The 19819-nt window shown below is 43.2% G+C and overlaps 1 protein-coding gene across 1 annotated transcript in view; it reads left to right on the top strand.

The window, feature by feature from the left end:
- Positions 1–19819, top strand: part of rsph14 (radial spoke head 14 homolog) — a 786151-nt gene that overhangs the window by 664610 nt on the left and 101722 nt on the right. The gene's annotated exons all lie outside the window — the stretch shown is intronic.

Raw genomic sequence — 19819 nt, 5'->3', positions numbered from 1 at the left:
TCAGAACCCACGAGTCCATTGATCCCTGATTATGTCTCAGTCCTTACTCGCACAATGTTCTACACACCCAATCATTGAGGAACTGTTATAACTCACATCAGATTATCAGCATGAAACGCTTAGATTACTGCTCTCAATGCGTTTTTTGTCATAATGCAGTAAATTCAGGTGCTGAGGAGGGAGAGAGAGAATGGGGTAGGCCTGTTGGAACAGTAAGCTAATATTTGTGTACCATTGAATATAGGGTCCTAGAGTTATTCAGCTTATAAAAAGTCTTTCGGCCCCACTCATCTAAGCCGCCTTCCAAGCTGATCTCATCTGCATACATCTGGTCCATAGCCCACAGAACACAAGTAGTAAAGCAACAACAGCAAAACAAGCCCCATTCATCCCTCCCTCTGACATACTCAATCCACCAACCCCAGGACATGCTGCCTTCAGCCTCCAGCCTCCAACGGACCCTGACTCCTCGACATTGGGCTTCACCTTCCCCAGCGGATTCACAAAGATTCACAAACTTGGGGTCTGGCCAAAGGACCTTGAATTCCAGACTTTCAATAACAGGCTCTAGAGTACATGATAACACAATGCACAATTTTGTAAGTATTGGGGAGCCATTTTTGCAGTGGTTTCAACATCTGTTTATAGCTATTACTCTTCTGTTCTGCCAATAAAGAGTGAGGTGTCAGAGGTGAGAAAATAGCAAATTGCATTTTTACTTTGCTTTACATGTCCCAAAACACTTCAGAAGGAAAATTGGACAACAGTTGGCATTAAGAAGAAGAAGGGATGTTGGGACAGACAACTAGAAGCTTTCCAAGAGATAATGGATCTAAACAGCATTTTAAAGGGAGAGGGATAGGTCATGTGGAAAGTTTTGAACGTGCTGCACATTTCAGGATGTTAAATGTCTGATGGCACAGTATTGGAGAGGGGGATAAAGGAGAGAGGAATGCACAAGAAGTCAGAGTTCGAGGAATTTACTGATCCCACACATCTGTGGGGATGTTGCAAGGTGTGGTTATGGAGGGAATACGGGTCACTGCTGAGTAGGTAGTCTTGAAGATTATCGAGTATGAGCATGGAGGGAGATAATCACATTTAACTGAGACATCATCTGCCTAGTCAAGAGGAAAGAGGTGATCGCACCATAATTTAACAAAGAACATTCTGTCCTGTCTGGTTAATAATGATCCTTCAACCCAAGTGGTCATTTATCTCATGACTCTCCATATCAACACTGACGACTCTTCAAAGACATTAAGGCTCTAAAGTGTTTTAGGAAATGTTATAGAGAGAAGTACAGCACAGAAACAGGCCCTTCAGCCCATCTAGTCCATGCAGAACCACTTAAAAAGCCTACTCCCATCGACCTATACTGGGACCATAGCCCTCCATACCCTTACTATCAATGTACCTATCCAAACTTCTCTTAGACGTTGAAATCGAGCTCGCATGCACCATTTGTGCTGGCAGTTTGGTCCACACTCTCTCTGAGTGAAGTAGTTTCCCTCTCATGTTCCCCTTAAAATTTTCACCTTTCACACTTAATCCATGACCTCTGGTTGTAGTCCCACCCAACCTTAGTGGAAAAAGCCTGCTTGCATTTACACTATCTCTATGTCTCATAATTTTGTATACCACTATGAAATAGCCCCTCAACCTTTTATGTTCCAAGGAATAAAGTCCTAATCTATTCAATCTTTTTTTATATATATAACCCAGGTCCTTCAGACTTGGCAACATCCTTGAAAGTTTTCTCAGTACTTCTTCAACCTTATTTACACATTTCCTATAGGCAAGTGACCTAAAACTGTGCACAGTACTCCAAATTAGACCTCACCTATCTCCTATACAACCTCAACATAACATCCCATCTCCTGTACTTAATACTTTGATCTATGAAGGCCAATGTGCCAAAAGCTTTCTTTATGACCCTAGCCACTTTCAATGAATTATGGACCTGGATTCCTACACCTCTTTGTTCTACTGCTCTCCTCAGTGCCCTATATTCATCGTGTATGACCTACCCTGCTTAATTAATGTCATTTCCAGCACACAAGTGTAAAGGAGAACAAAATAATTATTATTCCAAATCTGATGCAGCACAAAAAAACTGGAAGATAAAGAACACAATAATAAAAAAACAAATATTTATGTTTGTGTTTTTTTATTATTATCTTATATACATAGTCAGATTGTACTTCTATAAAGTGATGCTGGGTACAGGAGTGTCGGTACATAAGGTGACTCTGACAGGAAATGATAACGTCGTGGTGGTGGGGGGTGTGATGGAGTGAGTTAGTGGGTGGAGGTGTTGATCAGGCTTTCTGATTGAGGAACGTAACTGCTTTTGAACCTGGCACTCCTGGTATGGATGCCATGTAGCCTCCTTCCTGATGGGAGTGGGACAAGCAGTGCATGAACAGGGTGGGTTGCTGATGTTGCTGGCCCTTTTCTGTATGTATGTCCTTGATTGTGGCTAGGCTGGTGCTGGTGATGCATTGGGTAGTTTTGACTACCCATGGTAGAGCCTTCCTGTCCATCGCATTAAATTTTCATACCATAGGGTAATGCAGCATGTTTGGATGTTCTTTACTGCCCATCAGTAGAAGGATATGAATATAGATTTTCATAACCCAGTTCTCTTCAGCCTCCTCAGGAAGCAGAGGCATTGGTAGGCTTTCTTGATTGTATAGAATATGTCTGGGACCCTGAAAGGTTGGATGAGATGTACACTCTCAGGAGTTTGAAACTGCTCACGGTTTCCACTGCTGTGCCACTGATGTAAAGAGGGGTGTGAGTGGTGCAAGTCCTCCTGAAGTTGATAACCATCTCCTTTATCTTGTTGACATTCAGAAACAGGACGTTTGCTCGGCACCAGGCCTCGAGCTCTTCCACATCCTCTCTGTAGGCATTTCATCATTGTTGGTAATGAGAGCTGCCACTGTCGTGTCATCGGCGAACTTGACAATGGGGAAGGAGTACAAGCTGACAGGTGATAGGTGAGACCAGGTGAATGGGTGGGGGGAAGGAAGTTTGATGTGAGAAGCTGGGAAGTGATAAGTGGAAAGATGGAGGGGGAGACTTTTGTCCTTTTTTATTCCCTGTTCTGGCTCCCCTCTTACCCCTCCTCCTCATCTGCCCATCACCTCTGTCTGGTGCCCCTCCTCTTCCCTTTCTCTCCTGGTCTGCTCTCCAATTCTATCAGATTCCTTCTTCAGCCCTGTAAGATCTCTTGTGTTTATGATTCTCTGTGCCTTTTCCAGCCCAACATTGTGACTTTCATCAATGTCCTTTCTCTGCCAGAAAGTCCGAGGTGCACATATACACTGGGGATTGCACAAAGTTCAACTCCATTGCATCTGCTCAGGTAATGAGAGGGTCTGTGCCAGCATGGAACAAAATCTGGACAAGATTGAGAAATAAACTAAAAACTAAAACTCTTACAATGAGAGGGGACTTGATAGAGGTGTTTAAAATTATGAGGGGGTTAGATAGAGTTGACATGGATAGGCTTTTTCCATTGAGAGTGGAGGAGATTCAAACAAGAGGACATGAATTGAAAGTTAAAGGGCAAAAGTTTAGGGGTAACATGAGGGGGAACTTCTTCACTCAGAGAGTGGTAGCTGTGTGGAACAAGCTTCCAGCAGAAGTGGTTGAGGCAGGATCGATGTTGTCGTTTAAAGTTAAATTGGATAGCTATATGGAGAGTTATGGGCTGAGTGCTGGTCGGTGGGACTAGGTGAGAGTAAGAGTTCGGCATGGACAAGAAGGGCCAAGATGGCCTGTTTCCGCGCTGTAATGTTATATGGTTATATAGATGACAAACAACAATGGAGCTAGCACCAATTCCTACAGCACTCCACTAGTCACAGGCCTCCAGTAAAAGAGGCAACCCTCTACTACCACTCTCTGGCTATTCCCACAAAGCTAATGTCTAATCCATTTTACTACCTCATCTTGAATGCCGAGCACCTGAACCTTCTTGACCAACCTTCCATGCAGGACCTTGTTAAATGCCTTGCTAAAGTCCATGGAGACAACATCCACTGCCTTGCCTTCATCCACTTTCCTGGTAAATTAGAAGTAACTAATTTCAAGAAAATAGTCACTGCACATTCTTCAGACAAGCTATGAACCAGGAGAGCTTTTCTGTGCTTTACCGTTCCCAAAGGAGACTTTGAACTACAATTTTACACACAATTATTTTTATCATGAGAATAACATCACAAAAATGATGAATGAAAATCTGTAAAGTTATTGTCATATTATTACTGCTACTTTGCAAAACAATTTGCCCAACACATACGTTGGAGTGTGCTATAATCTTATGAACTAGACCACTGCCTATTTACATACCAAAAATAAATAATAATGCAAGCAAACACTTCTGTGAATCATCATTGTGTTTATCTATTGAACAGGCTTGTTTTACTCATGATATATTAAGATCATAAATTAGTACCTACTTAGCTGATCTCAGCCTGTATAAATGAGAGAATTGGTTTTGGCAACAATAAGGAAAAAAAGAAACAATAATAATAATAATAAATAAATAAGCAATAAGTAGGTAACATGAGATGAAGCGTCATTGAAAGCCAGTCAAGTTCAGTTGGCCAGTATAGTGATGGGGCAAGTGAAGTTATCTCCTCTGGTTCAACAGCCTGATGGTTGAGGGGTACTAACTGCTCCTGAACCTTCTTCCTGATTGCATTAGTGGGAAGAGAGCATGGCCTGGATGGGGGTCCATGACGAAGGAAGTTATTTTCCTGAGACAGCACTCCAGCTTAAAGTCTTCAGTTTAAGGAAGGGAATCCATCAGAACCAGTTTGTGACTACGAAGCTGTCAGCAGTATTCTGTGTTTAACAAAATTTGTGTGTTTTGAGGGGAGAATTATGGTTGGCTATTATATATCTACACTGCAAATTATCTGTTGATATGAACTCAAAACTCATACTTGAAAATTGGCCTTGACTGCATATCTGAGTCTTGAGCACTTGTACCCACTCTGTTCATTCTGACTCAGAAGTTGAGTCAAGTTTACTGATAAGCTAACCAATAGGCAAAGCTCAGTATCAAAAAGCTTAGCTCACAGACAATCAAATGTATGGAATTTCAATCTAAAGAAACTGGCCATATGAATATGGATAAAACTTTTATTCAATAATTTTCAAGTTCATAAATAAAGTCTCTACCAAAACTATGCTTTTACTAGTGGGAAACTCCAAGATCTTAATTTCTACAGTAACATCCAATCCTGTGATCTCTATAAAAAAGTCAGGGCTTCAGATGCATGGAGACACACCACCTGCTGATTCCTCTCCGAGTTACACATTAACCTGACTTGGAAGGATATCACAGTACCTTCTTTGTGACTAGGTCTCAACCCTGGAATTCCCTTTCCACCATTATTTTGTTAGTGCATTCTACAGCAGCTGATGGCACATTCACTCATAGTCACCAAATGAAGGAAGGGAACCACAGAGAGCATTATCTTCACAGAGGCCCACAGCATGATTTTCAGAAAGAAAAGCAGCAAAAAGGAGATGGCTGATTGGTCAGTGCAAGTCAGCTGTTCCGGCAACATAAGTAATTGTTGGATAGTTTGTCAAGAATCTAAAATCAGGGCACATTCATGTTAAGCTCATGAGAGCCACACATTTAAATTTGTGCTTTATTATTTTATTAAAGTGGCAGTATTTCAAACAAGGTATTGTCAGAGACATGCTCAGAATCCATTCATATACTATAGTGACACTCTATTCTACCTTGGCAACCAATAAGAATTCAATGCAATGTCATGTTTTTACAAAAGGAAAGCAGTGCAATTTAATATTTCATTTTGCTTTTGTCCATTCTCTTTTACAAAAGTGTCTTCAGGCTAGAAATTGAGTCTTAATTGCTTGTGGAAGGTAAGGGCTACTTTAGCCACTTTTGCAGTTATATCCTGCACCCCAAGGATGTCGAAATAAATTCAATATACTTGGCCAACTCAGACATGGGAATGTGGAGACAAACACCTTATAATTACAAGATGGAGGGATTCAGGCAGCTTCTGTAGGTGGTGGTGGACAGCTGATATTTCAGATCAGGAAGAGGAGGGTCTGTCTTGTTTAGCTCTTTGACTCCGATATGAGAGAAATGGTATATACAGGACAAAATGTAGCTTTAATGGCAAGGGAGTTACCATCCAACACTTCCAAATCAGGGTCTGATTTCTGTCGGAGAGTTTCACCGTGCCCTCAGCAGTGGTGGTTAGCTGCCTGCAGACTCCTGACTGATATCTGCAGGTAGCAAGGAAAACAAGCCCCGCTGAAGGGTTTCGGTCTGAAACGTCGACTGTACTTTTTTCCATGGATGCTGCGTGGCCCGTGAGTTTCGCTGATTAAGCATTTTGTTCGAGTCTCATCTTTGGTCCATCCTCCTTAATTTCATCCAGTTTAGGGCTAAAAGTCTTTGATGTTGTTCCCATATTTTATTAAAGTAAAAAAAAAACGGCAGAAGAAAGGTTATGTCATATCCAGTTAAGTAAGATGCCAGGAAGAAGAAAGAGACTGCAGATGCTGTAAATCTGAAATGAGTGCAGAAAACTGCTGAAAATAATCAGCAGATAGGCAATGTACGATGTTCAGGAGTTTGCTTTGCCATAGTCTGTGCTCCAATGTGCCTCACTTGAATTGCAACCTCTCGTGTTACACCAGCAGTGCACCAGTGACATGTGATTATCTTTGTTACATGTATAGCAAAACATTCAAGACTGAAAATTGTTTAATGTCATTCTTCAGTACACCAGTGTAAAGGAGAACAAAATAATTGTTACTCTGGATCCAATGCAGCATAAAAAACACAGTAAGAGTAAAGAACACAATAAAAACACAACAAATATAAATATAAAAGTAATTGTATAAAACACAATGTACAAGTAACTGTTGTAGATGTAGTCTGATTGCGTGTACTTAAAGTGACACTAAGTGATGTAAATAATTGTGGTGAGAATGGTGAGCTGGATTAATGGGTGGAGCTGTTCATCAGCCTGATTCCTTGGAGGAAGTTTTAAAAACACAAACAACAGGAATTCTGCAGATGCTGGAAATTCAAGCAACACCCATCAAAGTTGCTGGTGAACGCAGCAGGCCAGGCAGCATCTCTAGGAAGAGGTACAGTTGACGTTTCAGGCCAAGACCCTTCGTCAGGACTAACTGAAGGAAGAGTTAGTAAGAGATTTGAAAGTGGGAGGGGGAAGGGGAGATCGAAAATGATACGAGAAGACAGGATGGGGAGGGATGGAGCCAAGAGCTGGACAGGTGATTGGCAAAGGGGATATGAGAGGATCATGGGACAGGAGGTCCGGGGAGAAAGAATATAAGGTGTTGTTCCTCCAACCTGAGTGTGGCATGAACAACATGAACAGGTTGGAGGAACAACACCTTATATTCCGTCTGGGTAGCCTCCAACCTGATGGCATGAACATCGACTTCTCTAACTTCCGCTAATGCCCCACCTCCCCCTCGTACCCCATCCATTATTTATTCTTATACACACATTCTTTTTCTCACCCTCCTTTTTCTCCCTCTGTCCCTCTGACTATACCCCTTGCCCATCCTCTAGGTTTCCCCCTGTCCCTCCGACTATACTCCTTGCCCATCCTCTGGGTTTCCCCTCCCCTTGTCTTTCTCCCCAGACCTCCTGTCCCATGATCCTCTCATATCCCCTGTACCTCTTCCTAGAGATGCTGCCTGGCCTGATGCGTTTACCAGCAACTTTGATGTGTGTTCCTTGGAGGAAGTAACTATTTTTAAGTTTATTCATCCTGGAAGGGATGCTGCATAGCCTCTTCCATGATGGGAATGAGACAAACAGTCCATAGTAGGGCAACGTGCACTGAAATGAGTTGTTTGTGTCTAATCAAATCAGCGAGAATTGCAACACACATCAAAGTTGCTGGTGAACGCAGCAGGCCAGGCAGCATCTCTAGGAAGAGGTACAGTCGACGGTTAAGTCCTGACGAAGGGTCTCGGCCTTAAACATCGACTGTACCTCTTCCTAGAGATGCTGCCTGGCCTGCTGCATTCACCAGCAACTTTGATGTGTGTTACTTGAATTTTCAGCATCTGCAGAATTCCTGTTGTTTGTCAGCGAGCATTGTGCTGGGCAAGTGTCATGATACTTCTGGCACCAGCACAGCATGCCAACAACTCACTAACTCTAACCGTACTGTATGTCTTTGGAATTTGACAGGAAACTGGAGTACGTGGTCACGAGGGGAACATACATCTTTACAAACAGCAGCGGGCATCAAACCCCAGTCCTTACAAACAGCAGCGGGCATCAAACCCCAGTTGTTGGCTAGCACTGTAAAATGCTTGCACTAACCGTTATGCTACCATGCTGTCCCAATAAATTTATGCATAAATAGAAAGAATATACTGCGTCCGGTGCTCCCGATGTGGCCTTTTATATATTGGCGAGACCCGACGCAGACTGGGAGACCGCTTTGCTGAACATCTACGCTCTGTCCGCCAGAGAAAGCAGGATCTCCCAGTGGCCACACATTTTAATTCCACATCCCATTCCCATTCTGACATGTCTATCCACGGCCTCCTCTACTGTAAAGATGAAGCCGCACTCAGGTTGGAGGAACAACACCTTATATTCCGTCTGGGTAGTCTCCAGCCTGATGGCATGAACATCGACTTCTCTAACTTCTGCTAATGCCCCACCTCCCCCTCGTACCCCATCTGTTACTTATTTTTAGCACACATTCTTTCTCTCACTCTCCTTTTTCTCCCTCTGTCCCTCTGAATATACCTCTTGCCCATCCTCTGGGTCCCCCCCCCTTGTCTTTCTTCCCGGACTAGGAAATGGGATTAGTTTAAATGGCTGACCTGGCTCTGGTGGGTGAAGGGCCTGTTTTTAATCCATCTGACTCTCTCTTATTTCCCTTTTCCTAACCTTTAGATATTAAAAACAAACAGTGCACCTTCACCACTACCTTGATGGAAATCAACAGTTGAGAAGTCAAAGTTGGCACTACAAGACAATATAACAAGCAAATGACCTGACTTCTTAAAGAAATTTTAGGAAGAATTTATTGAACATAGACATTACAGCACACTACAGGCCCTTTGTCCCATGATGTTGTGCCGATCTTTTAACCTACTCTGAGATCAACCTAACCCTTCCCTCCCACATAGTCCTCCATTTTCTATCATCCACGTGCTTATCTCAGAGTTTTTTAGAAGTCCATAGTGTACCTGCCTCTACCAGCAACCCTAGCAGTGCATTCCATGCACTCACCACTCTCTGTGTAAACAGTTATCTCTGATATCCTCCCCTTATACTTTCCTCTAATCACCTTAAAATGATGCCCGCTGATATTAGCTTCTGCCCTGGGAAAAGTCTCCTGCTATCCAGTCGATCTATGTCTCTTATCATCTATACCTCTATCAAGTCACCTCTCATCCTTCTTCACTCCAAAGAGAAAAGTCCTCGCTCGTTCAACCTGTCTTCATAAGACATGCTGTCCAATCCAGACAGCATCCTGGTAAATCTCTTCTGCACCCTCTTTAAAGCTTTCACATCTGTGCAACAATGAGGTGACCAGAACTGAACACAATATTCCAAGTGTGGTCTAACCACAGTTTTACATCACCTTGCAACTCTTGAATTCTATTCCCCAACTAATGAAGACCAGCACACCATACGTCTTCTTAACCACCCTATTAACTTGCGTGGCAACTTTGAGCGATCTATGAACATGGAACACAAGATCCCTCTGTCCCAGACTGCCAATTAACATGCCATTAACCCTGAATTCTGCCTTCAAATTCAATGTGAATCACTCACACTCCTCTGGGTTGAACTCCATCTGCCACTTCTCAGCCCATATCATGGTCTTTACAACTTGTTGACAGAGAAAGCCCACACACCCATTTAATTTAATCAGCTCAGAGAAACAGCCCATGCCCCCTCTATTACAAAAGCTAGCTGCTACTGTGGGTTTTAGACATATCACCCTTCTGAGCAAAGCCCCAGTGACTGAAATTGTGCATTTCAAATTTTAAAAGTCCAATTATTGATGCCCAGTAGGTTCCTCTAATCAGAATATTCCAAGGCAGTGTGCATCCACGCCTGAAAGTGCACAGAGCTGCCGGCAGATGACATTGACACAGGAAACAATTGTTCAGTTGAAACAAGCTGAAGGTCAAGGACAATGGAAACAAGAGATTTTATTTTGTAAGCCAGGGAGCTTTGAACAGCTTGTTATCTTTACGCTTTTGCAACACAGCCCTGATTTCTCTTAGGCCATAAAACGGTATTTGTAGACAGTGACAACAGATGGTGCGAATAACCCTTTGTATTTGTCAGCAATTAATGCATATGATGTATGAAAAATAGCCCATTGTGGTAATTAATGTGCTAGGTAAATTATGGAAGAGTTAAACTTCCATACAGTCACATGAATTAGTTAGCTAAGGAGAGGCAACAGGACATTATACATCATGGTCTTAAATATTCTTTTAAAAGCAAGTCTTCGCGTTGATCACGACACCTCAAAACTCTTTCAGATCCAACTCTGTCTGTATGTTGCTGCAGATGCAGTTAACCTTTGATCCATTTGATCAAGAAATGTTACTATACAATATTCTGAGATAAACGCTTGACATATTCAAATTAAATTTTTCTGCTCTGTACAAAATAATGAATAGCCTATGTGTAAATGTAAACCAATCAATTTTATATAAATGTGCAGTATCTGTGCACTAAGATTGGACAGTGCCCTTTTAAGACTTATAGAAACCAGTATCTATTTTGAGATTTAACCTCAGCATTCTCCATCTAGTGAGAACATATGGTATTGCTCGCAGATAATAAACTTAAAGCAACAGAGCACAATTGTTCAGTAGCAAGGTTTAGTTAAAAGTTAGTCTTTAATCAGTGTCTTTCCTCTTCTATAACACTGTTGATTTTCTGAAGCATCGAGGCACACTTTAGGGGAAGGAATTTCAAAAGTGACAGAATGCATAATTGAAATGTCTTTTGTGTGCAGTTAATGGGACAATTGTATGCTAAATGAGGAAAAGGGTTCATAGTTTCTCAAAGATCAAAGTAAATTTATCATCAAAGTACATATATGTCACCATTTACAACCCTGAGATTTATCTCCTTGTGGATATACTCAATCAATCCAATAACCATAATGAAAGACCGTACCAACAGGACAGATGACCAGTGGGCAAAAGACAACCAACTGCAAATAAAAAAAGAGAAGAAAAAACAGTGGGGGAGGGTCTTTACCCATGATGGACTGGGCCATAGCCACTACTTTGTGTAGGATTTTCTGTTCAAGGGCATTGGTGTTTCCATACCAGGCTGTGATGCAACCAGTCAAAATACTCTCCACCACACAACTATAGAAGTTAGTCAAAGTTTTAGATGTCATGCTGAGTCGTTGCAAGCTCCTAAGGAAGTAGAGGCGCTGCTGTGCTTTCTTAGTAATTGCACTCTCATGCTGGATCCAGGAAAGGTCCTTTGAAGTGACCCTCTCCACCTCTGATCCCCCCGTGAGGACTGACTCATGGACCTCCAGTTTCCTCCTCCTGAGGTCAATAATCAGCTCCTTGGTCTTGCTGACATTGAGTAAGAGGTTGTCGTTATGGTACCACTCAACCAGATTTTCAATTTTCCTCCCATCTGCTGATTTGTCACCACTTTTGATTCAGCCTAAGACAGTGGTGTTGTCAGCAAACTGAAATGTGGCATTGGAGTTGTGCTTAGCCACATAGTCATAGTGAAAAGTGATAGAGCAAGGAGCTAAGCAACAGCTTTCTGGTGCACCTGTGCTGATGGAGATTGTGGAGGAGATGTTGTTGTCAACCCGAAGAAACTGGGGTCTGTAAGTGCGGAAATCAAAGATCCAATTACTCAAGCAGGTATTGAGGCCGAGGTCTTGAAGCCAATTGATTAGTTTTGACACAATGATAATATTGAATGCTGAACTATAGTTGAAAAAGTGCATCCTGATTATGCATCTTTGCTGTCCAGGTGTTCCAGGGTTGAGTGAAGAGGGAAATAGCATCTGTCATGGATCTGTTATTATGGTAAACGAATTGGAGAGGATCCAAGTTGCTTTTTAGGCAGGAGTTGATATGTTTCATTACTAATTTCACAAACTCTTCATCTCTCTGGATGGAAATGCTATTGGAGGATGGACATTCTTCTGAGGCACTGGTAGAGTATAAGTGAAGCCTGCCTGAAGCAGGTGGGTACCTCAGACTGCCAAAGCAAGAGGTTGATGATCTCAGTGAACACTCCAGCCAGTTGATGAGCACAGGTCTGTAGTACTTGGCCAGGTATCCCGTCTGGGCCGGATGCTTTCTGTGGGTTCACCCTCCTGAAGGATCCTTTCACGTTGGCCTCAGGGACTAAACTCACAGGATCATCAGGGACTGCAGAGTTTGTGATGGTTCATTGAGCTTATCTGGAAGCGAAGCCCTGTTGTCACCTAGGTTGCTTGATTTCATTTTGTAAGAGGTGCTAACATTCAAGTCCTGCCACATCTGTCAAGCATTCTTTATTGATTCTAGTTCAGTCTGGAATTGCCACTTTACCCGTGATGTGGCTCTCTGGAGATCGTACCTGGACCTCTTGTAACTATCTGCTTTTTTTATGTCAACTGTCTCCATTTACACTCAGGGGCCACTTTGTTAGTACCTCCTGTACCTAATAAAGTGGCCACTGAGTGTGCGTTCATGCTTTTCTGCTGTTGTAGCCCATCCACATCCAGTTTTAACGTGCTGTGCATTCAGAGATGCTCTTCTGCACACCACCGTTATAACGTGTGGTTGTCTGAGTTACAGTTGTCTTCCTGTCAGCTTGAACCAGTTTGGCCATTCTCCTCTGACCTCCTTATTAACAAGGTGCTTTGGCCCACAGACCTGCCGCTCACTGAGTGTTTTTTTGTTTGTTTGTTTTTGGCACCATTCTCTGTAAGCTGTTTTCTGAGACTGTTATGTGTGAAAATCCCAGGAGATCAGCAGTTTCTGGGATACTAGACCATCCTTCCTGGCACCAACAACCATTTCATCATCACTGCCACTTAGATCACGTTTTCTTCCCTTTTTGATTTTTGTCTGAACAATAACGTCTTGACCATGCCTGCATGTGTTTATGCATTGAGTCGCTGCCACATGATTGGCTAATTAGATATTTGCATTGAGGAGCTGGTGTACAGGTGTACCTAATAAAGTGGCCACTGAGTATATTGCTACTTTGTTCACCCCACGTCCCTCTGTAAGTCGTCCTTTATCAGGCACAAAAAGCAATTCAATTCTCATCATGATCATTAGAAACGTCACATTATAACAGCCATGCTGCAACCAGATGGTGTTGCATAGAAACATAGAAAATAGGTGCAGGAGTAGGCCATTCGGCCCTTCGAGCCTGCACCGCCATTCAGTATGATCATGGCTGATCATCCAACTCAGAACCCTGCACCAGCCTTCCCTCCATACCCCCTGATCCCTTTAGCCACAAGGGCCATATCTAACTCTTAAATACAGCCAATGAACTGGCCTCAACTGTTTCCTGTGGCAGAGAATTCTACAGATTCACCACTCTCTGTATGAAGAAGTTTTTCCTAATCTCGGTCCTAAAAGGCTTCCCCTTTATCCTCAAACTGTGACCCCTCATTCTGGACTTCCCTAACATCGGGAATAATCTTCCTGCAACTAGCCTGTCCAATTCCTTTAGGATTTTATACGTTTCAATCAGATCGCCCCTCAATCTTCTAAATTCCAACAAGTATAAGCCTACTTCATCCAGTCTTTCATCAGATGAAAGTCCTGCCATCCCAGGAATCAATCTGGTGAACCTTCTTTGTACTCCCTCTATGGCAAGGATGTCTTTCCTCAGATTAGGGGACCAAAACTGCACACAGTACTCCAGGTGTGGTCTCACCAAGGCCTTGTACAACTGCAGTAGTACCTCCCTGCTCCTGTACTCGAATCCTCTTGCTATAAATGCCAGCATACCATTCGCCTTTTTCACCGCCTGCTGTACCTGCATGCCCACTTTCAATGACTGGTGTATAATGACACCCAGGTCTCGTTGCACCTCCCCTTTTCCTAATCGGCCACCATTCAGATAATAATCTGTTTTCCTATTTTTGCCACCAAAGTGGATAACTTCACATTTACCCACATTAAATTGCATCTGCCATGAATTTGCCCAATCACCCAACCTATCCAAGTCACCCTGCATCCTCTTAGCATCCTCCTCACAGCTAACACTGCCGCCCAGCTTCGTGTCATCCGCAAACTTGGAGATGCTGCATTTAATTCCCTCATCCAAGTCATTAATATATATTGTAAACAGCTGGGGTCCCAGCACTGAGCCTTGCGGTACCCCACTAGTCACTGCCTGCCATTCTGAAAAGGTCCCGTTTATTCCCACTCTTTGCTTCCTGTCTGCCAACCAATTCTCTATCCACATCAATACCGTGCGCTTTAAGTATGCACACTAATCTCCTGTGTGGGACCTTGTCAAAAGCCTTTTGAAAATCCATATATACCACATCCACTGGTTCTCCCCTATCCACTCTACTAGTTACATCCTCAAAAAATTCTATGAGATTCGTCAGACATGATCTTCCTTTCACAAATCCATGCTGACTTTGTCCGATGATTTCACCGCTGTCCAAATGTACTGTTATCACATCTTTGATAACTGACTCTAGCAGTTTCCCCACCACCGATGTTGGGCTAACCGGTCTATAATTCCCTGGTTTCTCTCTCCCTCCTTTTTTAAAAAGTGGGGTTACATTAGCCACCCTCCAATCCTCAGGAACTAATCCAGAATCTAAAGAGTTTTGAAAAATTATCACTAATGCATCCACTATTTCTTGGGCTACTTCCTTAAGCACTCTGGGATGCAGACCATCTGGCCCTGGGGATTTATCTGCCTTTAATCCCTTCAATTTACCTAACACCACTTCCCTACTAACATGTATTTCCCTCAGTTCCTCCATCTCACTGGACCCTCTGTCCCCTACTATTTCTGGAAGATTATTTATGTCCTCCGTAGTGAAGACAGAACCAAAGTAATTATTCAATTGGTCTGCCATGTCCTTGCGCCCCATAATCAATTCACCTGTTTTTGTCTGTAGGGGACCTACATTTGTCTTAGCCAATCTTTTTCTTTTCACATATCTATAAAAGCTTTTACAGTCCGTTTTTATGTTTCCTGCCAGTTTTCTCTCATAATCTTTTTTCCCCTTCCTAATTAAGCCCTTTGTCCTCCTCTGCTGAACTCTGAATTTCTCCCAGTCCTCAGGTGAGCCACTTTTTCTGGCTAATTTGTATGCTTCTTCTTTGGAATTGATACTATCCCTAATTTCCCTTGTCAGCCACGGGTGCACTACCTTCCTTGATTTATTCTTTTGCCAAACTGGGATGAACAATTGTCGTAGTTCATCCATATGATCTTTAAGTGCTTGCCATTTCATATCCACAGTGAACCCTTTAAGTGTCATTTGCCAGTCTATCTTAGCTAATTCACGCCTCATACCTTCAAAGTTACCCTTCTTTAAGTTCAGAACCTTTGTTTCTGAATTAACTATGTCACTTTCCATCTTAATGAAGAATTCCACCATATTATGGTCACTCTTACCAAAGGGGCCTCTCACGACAAGATTGATAATTAACCCTTCCTCATTGCTCAATACCCAGTCTAGAATAGCCTGCTCTCTAGTTGGTTCCTCGACATGTTGGTTCAAAAAACCATCCCGCATACATTCCAAGAAATCCTCTTTCTCAGCACCCTTACCAATTTGGATCACCCAATCTACATGTAGATTGAAGTCACCCATTATAACTGCTGTTCCTTTATTGCACACATTTCTAATTTCCTGTTTAATACCATCCCCAACCTCACCACTACTGTTAGGTGGCCTGTACACAACTCCCACCAGCGTTTTCTGCTCCTTAGTGTTATGCAGCTCTACCCATATCGATTCCACATCTTCCCGGTTTATGTCCTTCCTTTCTATTGCGTTAATCTCCTCTCTAACCAGCAACGCCATTCCATCTCCTTTTCTTTCATGTCTATCCCTCCTGTATATTGAATATCCCTGAACGTTAAGCTCCCATCCTTGATCACCCTGGAGCCATGTCTCTGTGATCCCAACTATATCATATTCATTAATAACAATCTGCACTTTTAATTCATCCACTTTGTTACGAATGCTCCTTGCATTGACACACAAAGCCTTCAGGCGCGCTTTTACAACTCTCTTAGCCCTTATACAATTATGTTGAAAAGTGGCCCTTTTTGATGCTTGCCCTGGATTTGTCGGCCTGCCACTTTTACTTTTCACCTTACTACTTTTTGCTTCTGTCCTCATTTTACAGCCCTCTGTCTCTCTGCACTGGTTGCATGTGGAAAGGCTCACTGAGTCCCTGAGAGAGGCCTGGGATTTCTGTCGGTGAGTTATGATCACACATCACCATTTATTTTTAATGCAACGACAGTTTCCTGAAGGATTAGTACACTCAGAAACACAAGAGATTCTGCAGGTGCTGGAAATCCAGAGCAACACACACAGAATACTGAAGAACTCAGGTCAGGCAGCATCTATGGAGAGGAACAAACTGATAAATGGTCTCAGCCCGACATGTTGGCTGTTTATTCCCCTCCATGACCTGCTGAGTTCCTCCAGCATTTGTGTGTTGCATTAGTACACACATCCTAGCTGCCCAGCTTTGCCAGGACTCCACCTCTGAGTCAGAAGATTATAGATCCAATTACCACTCCAGCAACGTGGGTCCAGTCTCGGTTCACACGAAACTCTGGAAATGGGACAGTTCTGCACTAGTGCTGGAAAAGGAAATATTTACCTGAGTCCCAGTTACTTATAAAACAATTCCCCTTAACATTTCAGAACAGGAGTAGCTACATTTATAATCCAACCAATTCCACCAGTATCAAATGATCAAATCCTTTCTCTGTACAAATAAACTGTCTTAAGTACCTATCTCGTGCTGAACATAATTTAGTCCAGATGTTATCAGTCTAGTAGTGAACCTGACTGGTAGAGTGTGGACAGCACACTAGTGTCCACACTAGTATGTGAGGAGTTCAAAGCCTCATTTTTGGAGTCCCGTTATCAATGAGTCTGGCATTCAAGGCCTAGAGTTCAGCTCCTTATCCAGGATCCTCATTCACAATCATCTGCAGGTCCCGGCTCCATACCAAAGATTGTCGCCCAAAGGTAAACTGAAGACCTGAACTGAAGCTCGAGGGTCGATTGGAGGTCCAGACCGAAGCCTTGCAGTCGAGGCCCAATGTCCAGAGTTCCGAGTCTGTGAATCCACGTTTCAAGGCTTAGGGGGTTGCATGTGGTGGGTGAGACTATGTTTGTTGGACTGAATTAATTACTGGGGCTTGAGGCTGTTATGTTTTGAAACTCCAAAACATAAAACTAATTGCAAAAAAAAGATGGGAACCCAGGAGAATGGGTCTTGGTTTTGTTTTTATTTTAGGTGAGGCGTGCACGTTTAACGTGGTAGCATCATATCATACAGTATGCAATTCACTTACATATAAACTGTAGTGAATTATTTAAATAAACAAGAATGCTTAATTAAGTAACATATTTACAATATTACTTAAATATCACTGAAATATTAAATATACAACACTCCTCCCTGTTTAGTTGTAAACTCCAACTCAATAGAGAATGCATCTCAACTATATATATGGTATACTATATAATACAACTACTGTACAGACATCCACTGCATAGTGAATCTTAAATTGTCCTATTCAGGCCTAAAGATTTAATCACTGCGGAGGATTTCTTACTCTTGTGGGATAACGTCTTTCCTGACGAGGGAGATCACTCTGCTTGGCAGGTGAGACTTGTGGCTGTGAAACAATCCCAGGTTGTGGGGCCTTCTCCATGATGGTTGTAAGTGTTGACTCTGAGGCCACAGGAAGTGGCTCTGACAAACCTGAACACCTTTCTTCTCTAACAATTGACGCTGCTTTCCTCAGTTGATTGATGTGTTGTCTCCAGATGACATCAGATGGAATCACCACTGTGTGAAAGAGCAGTCGAGTTCTGTCCTTAATCATTGCAAGTCCCCACTTTTGATCACCTCTGCAGTCCCTTGCCAGGACTGACTATCCAGGAGTGAAACATCGAACCTCCTTGTTTGAAGAGCCCTCAATTTGTCTCAGTCTTTTGCCCTGCATACTCCTTCTGAGACTGCGTACAACCCAGGAACAGCATAGCTGGTCAGTTGTTGGTTGTGGGCTGTACTGCGTTGCGATGTACAAGGAGGAAATTGGTGAGCTTCTGATTCAGTGCTAGTGTCATGTGTTCTGCTGACATTGCTTGCTGTGTGTTCTTTTGACTCCAGACAAACCTTTCCATCAAGCCATTTGTATCTGGGTGGTAGAGTGTAGATGTAATACAGTATTCCATTTATTTTCAGGAATGACTGGAACTGTCCCATCACAAATTGTGATCCGTTGTCACTGATCAAGTCTTCTGGAACACCAGTCCTTGAGGGGTGGCTTCTCAATAATCAACAGTATGTGAGGCTGTAGTGGAAACTATTGGCCACTTTGTAGCTGTATCCACAACTACCAAAAAATTTGTGCCCATGAATGGTCCGGCAAAATCCACATGAATCCTCTGCCAGGGCAATGCAAGCCATTCTCTGGATGGAGAGGAGCTGCTCTTGACATCTTCTGGACACGCTGGCATCCCAAACAGTGCATGGAAAGCTGCTATACCTGCTGATCTATCCTAAAACAAAACATTGAGCCAATGCTTTCATTTTGACCACACCTAGATGTAGTTCCCCCAACACCTTACCTCTCAGCTTGGATGGTACAGCAACTCTCTTTTTTTGTACGCAAACAACAGGAATTCTGCAGATGCTGGAAATTCAAGCAACACACATAAAAGTTGCTGGTGAACGCAGCAGGCCAGGCAGCATCTCTAGGAAGAGGTGCAGTCGACGTTTCAGGCCGAGACCCTTCGTCAGGACTAACTGAAGGAAGAGTGAATAAGGGATTTGAAAGTTGGAAGGGGAGGGGGAGATCCAAAATCATAGGAGAAGACAGGAGGGGGAGGGATGGAGCCAAGAGCCGGACAGGTGATAGGCAAAAGGGATACGAGAGGATCATGGGACAGGAGGTCCGGGAAGAAAGACAAGGAGGGAGGTGGGGGGAACCCAGAAGATGGGCAAGGGGTATATTCAGAGGGACAGAGGGAGAAAAAGGAGAGTGAGAGAAAGAATGTGTGTATAAAAATAAGTAACAGATGGGGTACGAGGGGGCGGTGGGGCATTTGCGGAAGTTAGAGAAGTCGATGTTCATGCCATCAGGTTGGAGGCTACCCAGACGGAATATAAGGTGTTGTTCCTCCAACCTGAGTGCGGCTTCATCTTTACAGTAGAGGAGGCCGTGGATAGACATGTCTTAATGGGAATGGGATGTGGAATTAAAATGTGTGGCCACTGGGAGATCCTGCTTTCTCTGGCGGACAGAGCGTAGATGTTCAGCAAAGCGGTCTCCCAGTCTGCGTGGGGTCTCGCCAATATACCTTACCACCATTCAGGGCTACACATGCCCTTACACTTCCTCCTTTACCACCATTCAGGGCCCCAAACAGTCCTTCCAGGTGAGGCAACACTTCACCTGTGAGTCGGCTGGGGTGATATACTGCGTCCGGTGCTCCCGATGTGGCCTTTTATATATTGGCGAGACCCGACGCAGACTGGGAGACCATTTTGCTGAACATCT

This window comes from Mobula birostris, chromosome 2, assembly GCF_030028105.1.
Source record: "Mobula birostris isolate sMobBir1 chromosome 2, sMobBir1.hap1, whole genome shotgun sequence".
Classification (NCBI taxonomy): domain Eukaryota; kingdom Metazoa; phylum Chordata; class Chondrichthyes; order Myliobatiformes; family Myliobatidae; genus Mobula; species Mobula birostris.
The sequence above is the reverse complement of the archived record's forward strand: the minus strand, read 5'-3'. Positions and strand labels throughout refer to the sequence as shown.